We start from the raw sequence: 15,193 nt of genomic DNA on the forward strand, positions 1-15,193 counted from the left end.
AGGGAGGCTGTGTGTGAGAACAACGTCCAGGACTGAACATCCTGAGTTGGAGAAGTCACAATCACACATCCAGCGGAGCATGGCGTGTTTTCACCAAGAGTCAAAGGGGAAACGATGCAGAAACCAGTAGTGGATTATAACAAAGTGCCCCTTATCAAGAAGGATAATCCAAAATACAAGTCTGAGCTACAGGCAATTGCACCGTATTTAATAGCAGCAGCTCTCCATTCACCAGAATTTGCATTCTTGCTCGATACTGAGATGATTAAGAACATTTTTGTCAATACATATCATATGAATTGACCCGCGCAAAGAAAGCACAGGAAAATAGGTTGGAAAAATATCCGATTTTTTTCATTTAAACTTGAATTTTGTTTCCGTATTTCAACTCACTGGATTCCTGCGTCATAAATTTTACTTTTATCTGTCGTTAATCTTGTAAAGTTTCCGCAAGTGAGAGGTGCACAGTGGAATCAGGAGCAAGGCCTTGCAGTCAGGGTGTGCTTCCCGTCTGGAGAACTCAACTGAGAACTGAGAAAAAGTTCAATGACAGGGAATGATTTTGTGTGAAAGAACATTTCTTGAACGAAACTGTAAGTCTGTGTTGACCCCAACTGAGCAAACTGTTAAAGTCTCGCTGCCTCGTTTGAACAGTAGGCGTCAGCATTGTGTGATTAAAGGGGGAGCGGATGACAAAACCTATGATTTCTTTCTTCTTCTTCTTCTTTTACCATGATGACAAGACAGTCCGTTCCACTCAGTTCACTCTGGTGTTCTGTAGAGGTGGTATAATCGTGACAAACCACCTCATATAACCGCCTGCATTCACGCAGTGTAACTCCTGACATGACTTCATGACTGGAGCAGGAATTTCTGACAGAACTCCAGGAATCACCAAGTCTCAGCCGGTGATTAGATCCGTCCGGCCCCGCGCCCCCAGGTGAGGGAGGCTCTCCGTGAGACGCCATTCATCTCAAGCAAAGGTTAATCACGCATAAAAAAACGATCCCACCAATCAGAGCTCGCCAGAACGCGGAGGCTCCGCCCCTCCCTGCCTCCAACATCACACCCCGGTGTTTTGGTCAGGATTTGATGATCCTGTGTCAGACTGTCTGCTGTCTCCTCGGCAAAGCTCCATCTGAACGGGACTCCAGGCATGTTTGTCCCCCTGGTTCAACCTTTCAGTCCTTGTGAATGAAAAATGTCTTCGTAGCTCCGGAGGTTTCCCCCGGTATGACCTCACCGGGCCGTCCGGGATCCCTCACCGTTCTCTCTGTCGCTCGACTTGGCACCGACGGTCTCTGCGGCTGCTGCCCGCTCCGAGCCCTGGTTTTAGGATCCGTTTGGTCTCTCTAGTGAATCCGTTCATGTTTTGATGCCAAATCCGCCTGTGTGATCGGTAGAAGAGCGACGACGCCAACATCTCCGGTAACGGCAGGGTGAGTAAACTTGTTGTTGTCGAGTGGTTCAGTCCTGACAGGCGGACAGACAGGGGTTAATTAAAAATGAATGAAATGAAGGGTGAGCTCAGTGCAGCAAAAATATGAACTATAACACTGCGTTACCCCCCCCCCCCCTTATAGTTTTAACTCTGTGACCTAAATTCATGCTGGAATTCTTTGTGACTTTTAATTGCATCTGTTAATGGAGATAAGTAGGTGGGGGTCCCACTATATCATCTTCGTCATTATAATCACTGGTTGCACCACTTTTCGAGTGACTCACTGGTGCTTTTGATTTACAGCAGCCACTAACTGGGCCGCAGTACTTTTGGAAACACTTCACGATCAACTTTTTTTTTTTTTTTTTTTTTACTGCGTATTCATGGAGTAACGTGGTCTCGTTGCTCTGCAGTGAAGCTTTTTATGGGCTGTCTGGTGTTTTATGCATGAGAAACGTAAGAATACAGTCTAAATAAATGTACTCATTGATTTGACTTCCTTCCAAAACGCTTGGCGTGGCTGTCATACACTCAGGATGAGTCTCTACATGACCCAAAGAGTGCAGTACATCTATATATATGGTGGTTTAAAAAAAAAAAAAATTGAGTAAACATATGTCTGTCTTTGATTGGAGTGTATACAACTCATACATTCTCCCTGCCAGACTGCTGCTGCCATTTGTTTTCATCCATCAAGAAAATTAAACCAGTTTTTTTACTGTCTGGACCAGACCGGCTCTTAAATATCGTGATGTTTCAGGGAGGCGTCACCGTGTGACACATTAGCAGTCATGGCAGTTTGGATATTCCACTTTGCTGAGCCAGAGTGCTCGTGATAAACACTTTTTAAAGTGAAACTGAGGCCGCATGTCATCATTTCTTTAGTCTACTTCCTGCTAGGCTAGCGCTCATAAAAGTGTGTGAGGCACTGGGAACTCAGCTGGATGAGGAGGAAAAGAGTGGCACAGGAACAGGAACTAAAACCCTGAAACAAGTTGGCCTAGTCGATGAGTTCCTGATAAGTTTTCACTTAAATGTGTTTAACAACAACTCGAGACATTTTGGTGTTTCACTCCAGCATGACAAACATCAGCAAGGACCACGCTCTTGAATATTGGAGCTTCTTATGTTTCTTAAAAATGGCTGTTGCTGACAAGTCGCCGGAAATGACAAAGGTTCGTCGTGGACGTTAAAAACTCAACGCGCTGAAAAACGGAAGAATGTGGTGGTGGTGGTGACGTTGAGCTCATGCAGCGGTGGTGTACTCTGCTCATAATGTTAGCTTTGTGCTGCGATTGATTGAATTTGCGCTTCAAAACGCCTAAAGGTGGCATTCCATTAGCGCCGTGGAGCTAACAAGCCACACCGGCTTGTTTCTATGGAATTCTCTCATTTGAAATAACAGGAGAGCTGTGTTGCCATTAGCTTCTGGCAACAAGTGCTGTATGCAGCGAGTGTTGCCTGAGTTTTGGATCCACCAAGAAGTCATGCAGGGGTAAACAACGTCTTTGCCTCATAGAGAGCAACTGATAAATAACGACAGTCGCAGCCTTCTGACCTGCCAAAAACGGACATATTTTTGAAAACATAAGCTGCTCTTTTTCTCCTTTCTCTTCTAAAATATTTCAGGGAAGTGTCACTTTTTTAATCAAAATAAAATAACCATTTCATCTATCATCACTGGTGCATTATTCTACTAATCCACCACAGATTTTGCTAGTGGCTTTTGTATGTGTGTGTTGTTGTTTTTTTGTTTTTTCTGAAGGAATTAGGAATTTTGGCAGCAGGCAGCCAAAACATGTTATATCCTATTGATCTAATTTTGGGCCAATGACAGGAAAAAGTGTTTAATAAACATCCCTGAGCACGGATGAGGATTTGCTCTCTGCTAGCCAAGACAAATACTCTGTATCACCTGGGTATTAGCATGCAGGGTGCAGCAGGAGATGCAGCCCACCAGTGTGGTACGGGATCGTCCATTGTACTTCCTTACTGCCAGATTTCAGACTCCACACAGGGGATCTAATGCCCCTTGGAATCCCATGAATGCCCTCCAGTGAAAGCTGTGGATGTTTATGTCAGCCCCAATGAGATTGGTGGAAAGTGGCTCTTGAGGTCGAAATTCCTGCTAATTGGCAATGTGGCTGTGGACTGGCCCCTTTGTTCCCCCGTATACTGGAGTGGTCTGTCTGTCAGGGTGATATGCTGGGTCTGGCATCAATGAACTGCTTGTTTCCTCAGCTATCTGGCCCGGGAGAATCAGTGGCTTTAAGACAAGTCCCTTCCCCTTCCAAAATTGTCTTTGTGCACCTACTCAGAAAGATGGAGGCGAGACCGTTTAGTCTATTGAGAGGCTCTTTCTCAAGTATCCCAGCCAAGCCTTTTAGTGATGTGTGGATTTAACTGCACTCAAGCAAACTGAGCAGTAGACTCTGCTGTAGCTGGCCGTTTGATGAGTTCATCATTTGATCTCGCGAGTGTCCCACTTTCCTTTCGGTCAAATGAGGATTAATTGGCACCAAACACTGAGGACATATTGTAATTGTTTCTGATATCATAAAGAGGAATTGGCTTACTGACGGGACATAAAACTCACAAATGGCTCAGTGGGTAACAAATTGGGTTTGAAGTGATGGCGTGCTTCTTTTTTTTTTTTATGTTGTTGAAACAACACATTATTCCCTTTCAGAATGTGACGAACAAAACACTTATCCGATGCCAGTACCAGCGCCTCGACTTGATACACTCCACAGCGAGAGAAAGAGGAAGTGATTGCATACAAGAAAGAGGGGCAAGAGATTTGTGGTGGCTTCCCACTGACAAAAGCTTTTGAATTTTTTATGTGACAGATATGAAACTTCTGTCGCTCTGGCCCAGTTTCGGTGCTAATTAGTGCCCAGCTACGTTCAAGGGCATACGGTTGGGCATGGGAATGCCAGTACCACCTGCTCTCTCATTCTTTTCTGCGTGTCTCATACCTCTCACATCCTACCAAGCTTCTTTCTTTTTGGGCTCCATGTGCAAGTGGCCTAGTTTTCTGTTCTTTGCGGTAGTACTTTTTTTTTTTTTTTTTTTAAGTTTGCTGGTGATAGCAAAGGTTGTTTCACCTCCATGCTAATTTGACTTTATAGCGAGCGCTGGCCTTGTTGTACCTGAATTGGAGACCACAGCAGAGAAGTGCTTGAATCCATAAAGCAGCTTGTTGCACCCCAGTTATGGCAGTTGAATGATAAAGCAGAACTCAAGCCCTCTGACGTATCAGCCTTCCTCTGTCAGTGGGTTCTGTGCTTGTTGGCCATTTGAATAGCGATTCTGATGGTTGTTTGATACTCAACAGAGGAGGACTTGTATCCTCGCAGGATCCCTGGCCACTTCCTGTCCCTCTGCTCTGGGAAAGAGCCAGGGTGACACAGGCCACGCATCTCCACTCAATCCACCCACTGTTGCCTCTGTGGAAAAGCTATCACTCTCACACTCTCATTCCCACCGCTCTCTACGCCGTTCTTGTGACAGGAAAAGCGTCTTTGGCATTAAGAAAGATGCTCCTCTATGTGTGGCTTTGTGTAGGCGCAGCTGTGCAAGCCTGGTCAGGATGATGAGATGCTGGGAAGAGCACATGCTCCCCCCCCCCCCCCCCAACCTCCACCCACCACCCTTCTTCAAACATGAGGCCATCCATCCATCCACTGCTGTAGTGTATGATAAACTGGTGCTGGTGCTGGTGGTGCTGAGGTTTATCCAGATCATGTACTGGCAGAGACGATGCCAGACGTTGGCTAATCCTATAATCTGACCCAAACCAGATAAGAGGAACATATTTGTGTGGAATTTACTAACCAAAAACATGCATTAAAGGATGTGACCTGATAATTTTGCATCCTTTCCCTGAGCTGTATCATAAAAAAGGGATACCATAAGAATAAAACCAGGAATGAATCATGATCCTGTCGCCTCACGGAGGGCCCAACACACACTCTGGTCTACCAGAACTATGTCGCGGCTACGAGCTCGTTGCTGTTCACTGATTGTTTCAGTTGGTATTATTCACCTTGTGTGTGCTGCTTTTCTCACAGTGAAACAAGAACAGACCGAGCTAGCGAGCTTGTAGCCGCTTACATGCTGGAAAGAGAAACAAAAAAACAGTGTTGATGGAGATTTGGAGCGTATGTAGGTGTATTTTGGTTAAATAGATGTTAAGATATATGAGAAACTCACAGAATTTGTTGTATAACCTAAGATGTTCTATCGCTTCACTCTGGGTGTAACGCCATCCGTGACAAACAAGCTAGGGGATTCTTTCCACCATAGCGGAATGATGGCTACACCAAACTACCTTGATACCATGCATGTCTGTCCCTTTGCCTCTCCTGCAACTGCAAAGATTGGTGCTTAGCTGTTTTATTTGAAGCGTTCATACAATTCCTTGGACACACAATGGTCCTGTCACTTCCACGCTGATGATGTACAGCTGAACCTGTCAGGTCAGCCCTGGTGAATTACAACCTCTGTCCAACTGACACATCAGGCACTGGATGGCTAGCAGTGTTTTAAAACTTGAAAAGCCGTAAAAAATTTGGGTTCTCTTGATGTTGCTAATATTGTAGCTTTTATTGGTGCCCTGTGGCAAGCGTGAGAACCACTGCTGTGCGTGTGGATCTTCAGGGGTTGTTGTTTTTTTTTGGTATGATAAGCAATATGTCTCATATCAGAATGACTTTAATATAAACTTTATGTGGGAGGTTGCTAAACAATGCCAATGACTCAGTGGTAACTTGGCCAACTGCTATGATTTCTCCCATTAGTCTGGTTTTACAGCTCATGGTTAGGGTTGGAGCAAATCGACGCCATTGTTTGGCCCCGACGTGCTCACTCTCCACTTGTACTTTTATCTGTCGACCCAAGTGTGAAAAATGTTGGCACATCCAAAAATATTCCAGTATTTAAGTCAAGTTTTATCACCATTGTGTTGAATATTTTATATTTGAACAATTTTGTTTTTCCCTGATCTGAATTTGTGCTTCGTTCATGCCAGCAAACCTGAGGCTAATAGTCAGTGACAGAGGTTGGAGGAAGTGTTTTCATCTCTGTTCTGGAGAGTTGTGATCCCTTTTCTGTTGTTGTTTGTATTTGAGTGTGTGAATTTTATACTTCACCCACCTGTATTTTACCATTACAACCCTGGTAGGGATGTAGGTGTGCAGACAGCTCTGCGTAGGTGTGCGACTTCCGTGTTGGATTGTGCAACATCCTCCACCGATGATACAATGATTCAGCTCCAGACTTGTGTCAGTTCAGTCTAGAAAGAAGGTTCAGAAATGTGGGACAGCACATGTTCATGAAACATATGTACGTTTTAACAGATTCCCTGAAAGTCTGGTTAGGATTTATAACCTATAATAAAAAAAACATTTTCTTTGCTGTGCTCCAAGCAGCAAAATATGACCCGTCATTAAGCTCTTTGTGATCTGAAAGTACACTTGTAAAAGTAAATGTTCCATCACTGAATGTTTTACATGGTAGGAGGAACGACCGACTCTTCTGATTGCTCACAGTCAGCATCTCGCTCACGGCTTCGCCGCCCCGCTGAGTTACATTTGAATATTGAAATCAAGGTCTGCTGAACAAAGGGGTGGTTTCAAAGGGATGGAGGAAATCACTCCAGCGTTGGGGGCCTCGCCCTCCAATCTGTTATGGAAATGTCATGGCAGGGAGCAGTTATGTTTTGATGATAGAGCGTGACATGGGCACATTTTAAAATTTTAATAGCAATCACTGGGGGGTTGTTTCGGCTTCTCTTATTTGTCTATCTCCAAGGCAGCAGGGCCTCAATAATGGAAGCTTTTTTCAGCCACAGACGTATTGATACATCACGCTTTATTTATATTACTGCGTCTGCACACGAGCGTGGAGGATGTGCTTTGCTGGAGAGCTGTTGGAAACACAGAAATGCTTGAATCAGCTAATAGTCGTCCGCAGCATTTGACACCCTCAGCATGCTTTTAATTTTGTGTTGACAGTAAACACAATCTGGTCCAGAGCTTTTTCATGGCAGGAGGAACAACCACAGGGTGTATTGCGGCCTTGATTCACATTCTTGTTCTTACATAGAGTGCAGTGTGGCTGCTCGACGCTGCATTCCCTTTCCCTGACAGACGGTGAGGGGAATGTGTCAGGGTGGGTGGCATGCGTGGCTCGGGGCAGCCTTCGAACATCCTGAGCGGATGGTGTCTCTACCTGCTCCCCGTACATTCCTGCTTTGGGCTGTGAGAGCAGGAGAGGAGTTGAAACTCGCCTTGTCCTCCACTCTACATTCCTCAGCCATGACTGGGCTCGGTCGCGCTGCTGCAACAAACCTGGGAATGCCACGATGAACGCGCTCACATGCGCACCTGCGGCTCACTCTCTCACCTCTGAACATGTTTTCTTAGTCAGGTTTAATGGTGCTATAAACTTCATGAACTGATCCAGGTTTTGATTTGCAGAACTGTTCTGTCTCTGTAGATGGATATAGATATCTCCCCGGGGTAGTTGCGGAGCTGCAGGGGTTTCTCTGGCTGTCAGGGTTCGTAGATTAGAGGCTAAACGGTGGAAGGCCGAGGTTACCGGAGCATGAGGCTCTTAGGAATCTCTGTGGATTTGAGAGGATCAAATGCTGCCTCTTTGAAATGTGATGAGAATGGAGTAGTTGAAGTGTTTGCCATTACAGTCAGTGGGTGTACGTGCACAGTTGATGTCGAGCTACAGTCATAGCTCGATTCGGCAGTTTAATTGCTCCACTTTAATTTCAGCGTACAAGAACCTAAAAAGAATCGATTTACTTATGGAATTATAACCGCTTCTGGAGTTGTTGATGGCGGTTAGCCCCCTTACAGCCAGTTAGACTCCAACTCTCCTTGGTTGAAGCTGTAAGCAGCGCCCCTGTGGAGCAGCAGACTTTAATTCAAAGACTGTTAAAGTAAAAAAGTACCCTTGTCTGTATTGAAATGTATTGTTGTTGCACCAAACACCCATCATGAGGATGCATTTCGGACCCTGTGCGTTTTGACATCTGCGTTAAATACGGGAGCAGGACCCATGGAACTAGGAAGGCTGGACCTAATCGGTGCTCAACTGCATCATCTTCATATATTCCTCTATCGACTTTGGAAAGATCGTCTTATTTTGATTTAGTCGGGCTAACATGCTTTAAAAGTCTGTTTTTAGTTTGACTCGCACCACAAATCAACTCCATATCATGTAAATATAGTGACTGGTTTCATTATAGGGAACATAAAACCGTTTGATTTACCTCTTATATTTGTATATCATGTTGCATTAGGAGTCCAATAGTCGCTTTTTGCACCCTTTCATTTTGTGTACTTTCATTTTCCGCACCACTTTTCATTACACTAATATTTCATGAACCAGAGAAAGGATGTTTTCCTCTGTACGTGACTTATGGCTGACACATGAGCGGAATTGAAATCCTTCATTTTCACCATATTTCTCTGAAAATCTCCAGAAAGGATTGGTAAATGCGCACGAGAAGGCGAGTTTGAGGGAGTAAGACTTGCGGTGGGTTGTGTGTGGGGGTGGGGGTGGGGGTGGGGGTGTGCAGGCAAAACCCTTGAGGATTATCTTTTCCTTCTCCCTTCCTCCATATCGCTCCGTTTTCTCCACATCTTGTTTGAACACATGACCACAGATCATCGGTCTCAGTTCGCATAATGACCATATTTAGATGAGAGCAGCAGAAGGTGGGGGGGGGGGGGGGGGGGGCAGGATATGAAGTGGATGTTGGAGGACCAGCCAGTAGCTACAACCTGGATGGAAGTCAGGAGCACATTTCACCAGTACAGTGGTAAACCGTACTGTCTATTCTTAGGATTTAGTACACCACAGAGGAACAATGCAGGGCTTCTCGCACTATCAACGCACTACAATGAACATGTGCGGGTCCCTTCACAGCAGTCACGGTACTGTGCATACCACAGATGCCTCATAGTTTTTCAGGAGAGAGATCGCTGCTGCTGCTGCTGCTGCTGCTGCATGATCGTTTCCATCACAAATGACACAAGAACAGCTGAGAGTCCTTGGGCCATAAACCCAGCGGTTTATGTTCCGGTGCCGTGTAAAACATGAGGTTCCCTTTCATCTTTCTTCCTCGTTAACACGAAATGGAGCGATGATTTAAATGGTTACCGGCGGTTAATGTTTTGCTATGGACCTGGTGAACTCAGTGGAGGAAGTGACAGTAATGTCCCCGTCTGTGTCATCGAAGCTGTCACACCCAGTCCAGGAAGGTTAGTCAAAGTTAGTGGTTTTCCAATAGGAAAGCATTAGCTAACCTGTGCTGAGTCTTATTTTGGATACTTTAACTTCCTCGTAGTACACTGACGTGGATATTGCGTGCGGTGTTGTCTCACACGCATCTCAGCCATATAAATGGTTTTGATATTTTAAAAAAAGGCTATTTTGATACACAGTTAGCCCTCGACATTTATTGCGGTTTTCTATGATTTGGAAATTACATCAGGCTATATTGTGGAGTTCCTGGAATGGAATGGAAACCGAAATCCAAACTGCAAGGCAATAAAAACCAAAGACCGATGTGCCCATCAGAGTGAAAGCACTTCCTCTTCACTCATAGTGTTGGGTGTGTCCGAAATGAGACACGCCGCGATTAGTGACAAGGGGTTTAATGAACTTGGAGTTGAGGGATGTGACACAATGTACTATTGCACACTGATTCCGCTGTTCATCAGACAAATTATTATGGGGTGAGGAACCGGGACATGTTGGGCTCAGGTGTTGCCATGTGGGCTTTGACATAGTTTTCTCTACAGAACAAGGTGGGTGGGGCTGCTGAGCAGAAGGAGAACAAAAATGGACACTGAGGTGAAATACACATGTGAGACATATTAGCCGTCAGCAGCATATTAGCTTACAGCCAGCAGTCAGATAGCCTAGCTTAGCAACATCATAGCATAAGCGAGTGAGCTAACAGGAAACGGCTCACCACAATTCATCTCGTTTGTATATTCCATGCAAAATAAAGGTCAAATTCACATCTCCTGACCAGGAAATAGTTCTTCACGTTTCTCGTAAAACCAGAAATATATGTTCTCCGATTTTTGTACGGTTAAACAAAGACAGCTCAAGTAACTTTTGGTTCTTTCCAGTCAGGCTAAGCTAACCCAGTGCCGATGAGAGAGGCGATGAACTTCTCACATAAGTTCACCGTGGAAGCTCATTTCTGCCAAGGCTGTAAAATTAAGAGAAAAAGACAAACAACAAGACTTGATCATATAAACATTGCCATGATATGAATTTCACAATTCTTAAATAAATTCTTAAGACAATAAGATAAAAAGTCATAATAAAAAAGTCTTGATTTTGACTCTTCATCTCATGAAACCATGGTGCGTGGTTTTATCTTTCTTTTCTTCTAACTGACACTGTTGGGCTTCTGTAAGGTCATAACGAGAAAGTCAGTTATCATATTACATGAGCGATGGGTTTCACTCCCGTCACTGCTTCCTTTCACGAGTGCCAACAGATCACCTCATCTAAAATGACCCTGATATTCTCTTACTGAGCCCTCAATACCAAAATAATTTGATGTATGTCAATACTCAGATTAGGAACAGGGGATAACAGGAAATCCATGAACCTGCAGTCGATGCCAACAGTGTTTGTTGTTTGGAAGTCGGCAAAAATTCCACTGTAAGCACTGGGTTTAAGATAGAGAGGCCAGCTGCTCGCCGCGGCTCGACAAGCCCCGAGATGTCATATGATTGGAAGGTCAGGTTAGTCGTGCTGTTTGGCAAACAGAAGGTGATTTGATCATAGGCTGCTTTTTAGAGGAAAAAAAAAATAATACTGCTGGTGAGAAAGGAGTGAAAGGGACTCATTCTGATCCTATTATGGAGGCCAGGGCACTGCGGGCTCCTGAGAGTCGGGAAAATGGGTTAACACAAAGTTCTTCAGCTGTGCTATAAACAAAAACATCACAATGGAAAGAATCCCTCCAGGTGACCTTCTCTCCATCAGCCCCTCCCTCTTTTCTTTCCACCTAAATACACTTTGACAGTCCCTGCACATGATTTAGAGCCTCAGCTAATCTTGTCTTTTTCTTCATCCGATAGGCATGCAGTGTTTTTTGGCCTAGAAAGCCAACTATCCTACATCTGTGCAGTTTGTTGGTTTGTGGAATGCTTGGAATCGCCTCCATGGCAACGGCTGGGCTGTGTGTGTGTGTGTGGAGTGGTAAATATTGACTTCACCACCTCCTCATCCCTGTGTCTGTCTGTGACAGGAGAACGGGAGAGGAGGAAGTAGTGGAGTATGTGGATGAGGAGGGGGGGGTGGATTGGTACACACACTTTATCCAGGTCTCAGCAAAGTCCTGCCATCGGGGGCGTGTGTTTACCTTCAGGGCGCCAAACATGGAGGCGCCTTCTGGCTCAGGGTGAAGTCATACCAACAGTACAAAAAAGGGGTGAAATGCCAGCAGTTTTTAGACACATTTCTGCTGCCTTACTTCATCTCTTGTAACGATTTAGGTAGTGGGTAACTACTCGGCTGGAGGGGAATGAGTCGCTGGAACCTGCGTGGGCATAAATGTACAAACACATCCATGCATTTCCTCTGATCATGTTTGTTGAAGGAGAAGAGAAACACGATGACATTCAGTGTCTTTAGAAAACTACCAGTCCTTCTGTTGCAATCAGTTTCTCAAGCAAACTGTTCAGGAGGGTTTTAGGTGTTTTTCCACAGCAGATGGATTTGTTGAGACAAGAGCAGGGCTGGGAGGACTCGCAGCAGCGGCGGCGGCGGCGGCGGTGGTTCAACCAGTCTATCCTGTCTTGTCTTTGCTGCTCCTGTGTTGTTTGCAGGCCCCAGATGGATGGAATGTCATCACAGCGTTTGGCGAATGAGATTAGGATAGATGTTGATAATCTGGACTGAACAAGCACGGCTGGATTATGCGACGATTGGCGGCTGGTGACGCAGGAGTCAAAGCCTCCCCGCATTTCCCCCTGTAGTAATTACATAGAGAGTATGAAGATGAAGGAATACATCCTCCAGTCTGACATTAGGATCACGTACACTCAACGGCACGTGTGCATTTACTCCCCGTAGACAAACACGCATGAATTACATCAATCGGCATTCCCGCTGTGATAAATGCTTAAAACAACAAGTCGACTGGGATTTATCAGTTGTCTCTTTAACATGCAGTGTCTCAAATGGAAAACACTCTTGGAATCAGGTTGTCAGAGTTTGTTTGCATCGTTTCTGTCCGTCCGTCCACTCGTGTTCACACCCTCCGTGGCTGATGTCTGCTTATGCAAATGCGTTGACGCCATGTTACCTCGCTGCGATCGAGTTCTGCGATGGAGGCTAAAAGTTAATTTATTCCTGCAGGGAGTTCTGGTTCTGTTGGTTTGACGGTTAGCAGGATTAAATTATGGACAGACTTTCTGAAAACTTGATGCATTTGGATTCAGGGATAAAAACCCATTAAATATTACTGCAGATTTGGATTAAAGGGCAGATGCTGGAATATTTTTCTCTCTCTTTATCCTTGCAAGATGGGGATTTTATTTTTTATTTGATTTTTTTTTTTTTTTTTAGGAAAAATAACACGGACATTTGTATAAATGTCCATGTTTCAAATACCCCAAAACAAAAATCCAGACATGTATAATTGTATCACATGTGGATTTGATTGCATGTAGAAGTTTTCCAATCCTGATACACTCGATATCAGCGGACGTAGGGAACTGAGAGATGAACCATGTTGGTCCTGCGTAGTGGTGAGCAGGACACAATCAACTGAAACTGTAATTTCACTCAACATTTCAAACAAAGACCACAGAATTGTGATATTTTTATATTTACATAAATCATCCTCCCAGGTACTTGATGAGAGATATAAGCAGTCATGAACGGTACAGAAATGGAAAGATAAACTTGAGCTAAAAAAAAAATAACATTCGACCTCTTGGCTCACAATTACTTAAGACACACTCCTGCTTACATTCAGGACTGCACCATCCTCCTTGTATGAGTGGGTTAAGAGAAACATGCAGAGGAGTTGCATCAGGGTGTAGCAGTAAATGAAGTTGGGATTTGTCATTCTGTTCCGGAATGACGCACCTGTTTTGTTTTGTGGCCTAATGACAGAAAGACAGTCACTAAGAAATGAAAGAAGCTCAGCTGTTTATTTCCTCCATCATTCACGAGAAATGAAAGTTCTGAGATTTGTCTGTGTGACAACGCGCATCATCAACCGTTTGGTTGCTATGATCCTGTTGCAGCAAGAGCTTGATCATGGCGTGGAACCTGTATTTAAGACTGAAGGTGGATTATCAGAAATCTGTTAGATTGCCGGCCGATAGCAACCGTCTCCTGCAGCTGTCATCCCCACACACAAGTCCTGACGTGCCTCCTCAGAGCGGCAGAGTCTCCCTGTCTCTCTCCCTCTCTGTTACTCTGGGTTTGCTTCAGCTTCGTAGTGGGAAATCTCTTGTTAAGCCTGTGTAGAGAACATCTGAAGCCAGCTTGTTCAATTTTGATGTTCAAGACTGTTTGATCCTTCCCAAAGATGAAAAGATTCTTTCAAAAATGAGCCAGTCGACTTCACTACAAAGCCCATGCTGTTGTTGGGGGGGGAAGCAGAGTCATGATCCTGTCTACGTCTTAATGGACCGCATCCACGCCGTTCTTTCAATGAGAGAAGACCATTCAAAGATTATAATTGTTTTCTTTTCATATTAGAGGCAAAAGCAAGCAAAACAGGGGTATGCAGCATCCTGTGGGGGGATATTAAAAGACTATTCCCATTCAAGCAAAGCCCTGGAGACTTAAGGATTTGGAATTCACTGCCAGAATCTTATGCATAATTAAGCAAATCCCCCCTCCCCGCCGATCCAGCCACGCCCCCTGCCTCGCCAGAGGGATTTCCATGCTGCTTCGCATCCTCCGTTAGCTTCTTGTTCCCCAGAATCAGGCTCTTGTTATTATTTCCTGTAGATGATAACACACACATCTTACATCCTCCGATGTAAAAACATGACATTGTTTGGCTTTGTGACTTCCGCCATTTACATATTTCCTCCTAACTTGTGGAGCTTAAACACGCCAGCGCCCGGCAGCACACCAGCCGCGGGCCACTTCTGCGTCTTGTTTATGCCTCCTGCTGAGAGTCGACGAAAGATGGTTCTGCTGAAATCGGAGTGCGGAGAACGGCCCGGGACTCTCCCAGCACCCGTGTCATGTTTACTAGATTAAGTCTTGTGTTTCTCTGAGTTTTCAGTGCTTGTGTGTGGTATTAGGACATTGTTTGTTAAACTCTGTCCGACCCGCAGATTTGTGAGAGGCTGAAACGCATCTCTTACGTCCTGTGTTTCACTGCTATGGTTCATCTGCGAGAGCTTTCAAGTGTATTTATGAAGCATCGACAACTAGAGGAAATGTTGTCCCTCACGCGTTCTCCAAAATGCAGGAGGTGAAATATTTGCTGAAAGGAAATTGTGTGTCTGGATATCGTTCTAAATGAATTATCGTGGCGCTGCAGAGGTCTCCCAGCATGCAAATGGTGTTCTACAGACATAGACATCTACCTTTGTACAGACCCTTGCAAGATTCAAACTGTGATGGAGCATTTTGATTGGAGGACATCTGGGAGGACGATGATGAGCGCCGAGCTGTTGTATCAATCAGAATGACTGAGATGATGGACTGGAGCAAGAGATCAAGGTCAGA

General features: G+C 44.8%; 1 protein-coding gene across 4 annotated transcripts in view; it reads left to right on the forward strand.

Moving 5' to 3' along the window:
• Positions 1-1,079: 1,079 nt before the first annotated feature.
• src (SRC proto-oncogene, non-receptor tyrosine kinase) overlaps positions 1,080-15,193 on the forward strand; it is a 31,762-nt gene continuing 17,648 nt past the window's right edge. For 2 of the 4 annotated variants that reach the window (XM_086213206.1, XM_086213204.1), the window contains exon 1: positions 1,080-1,439. The gene's annotated coding sequence lies outside the window, so the exon portion shown is untranslated. The remainder of the gene's footprint in view (positions 1,440-15,193) is intronic. The other 2 variants (XM_086213207.1, XM_086213208.1) reach the window with 1 other exon arrangement.

The sequence above is a fragment of the Aulostomus chinensis genome, chromosome 9, assembly GCF_037954235.1.
Source record: "Aulostomus chinensis isolate RoL2024-O1b breed Wild chromosome 9, RoL_Achi_v1.0, whole genome shotgun sequence".
Lineage (NCBI taxonomy): Eukaryota > Metazoa > Chordata > Actinopteri > Syngnathiformes > Aulostomidae > Aulostomus > Aulostomus chinensis.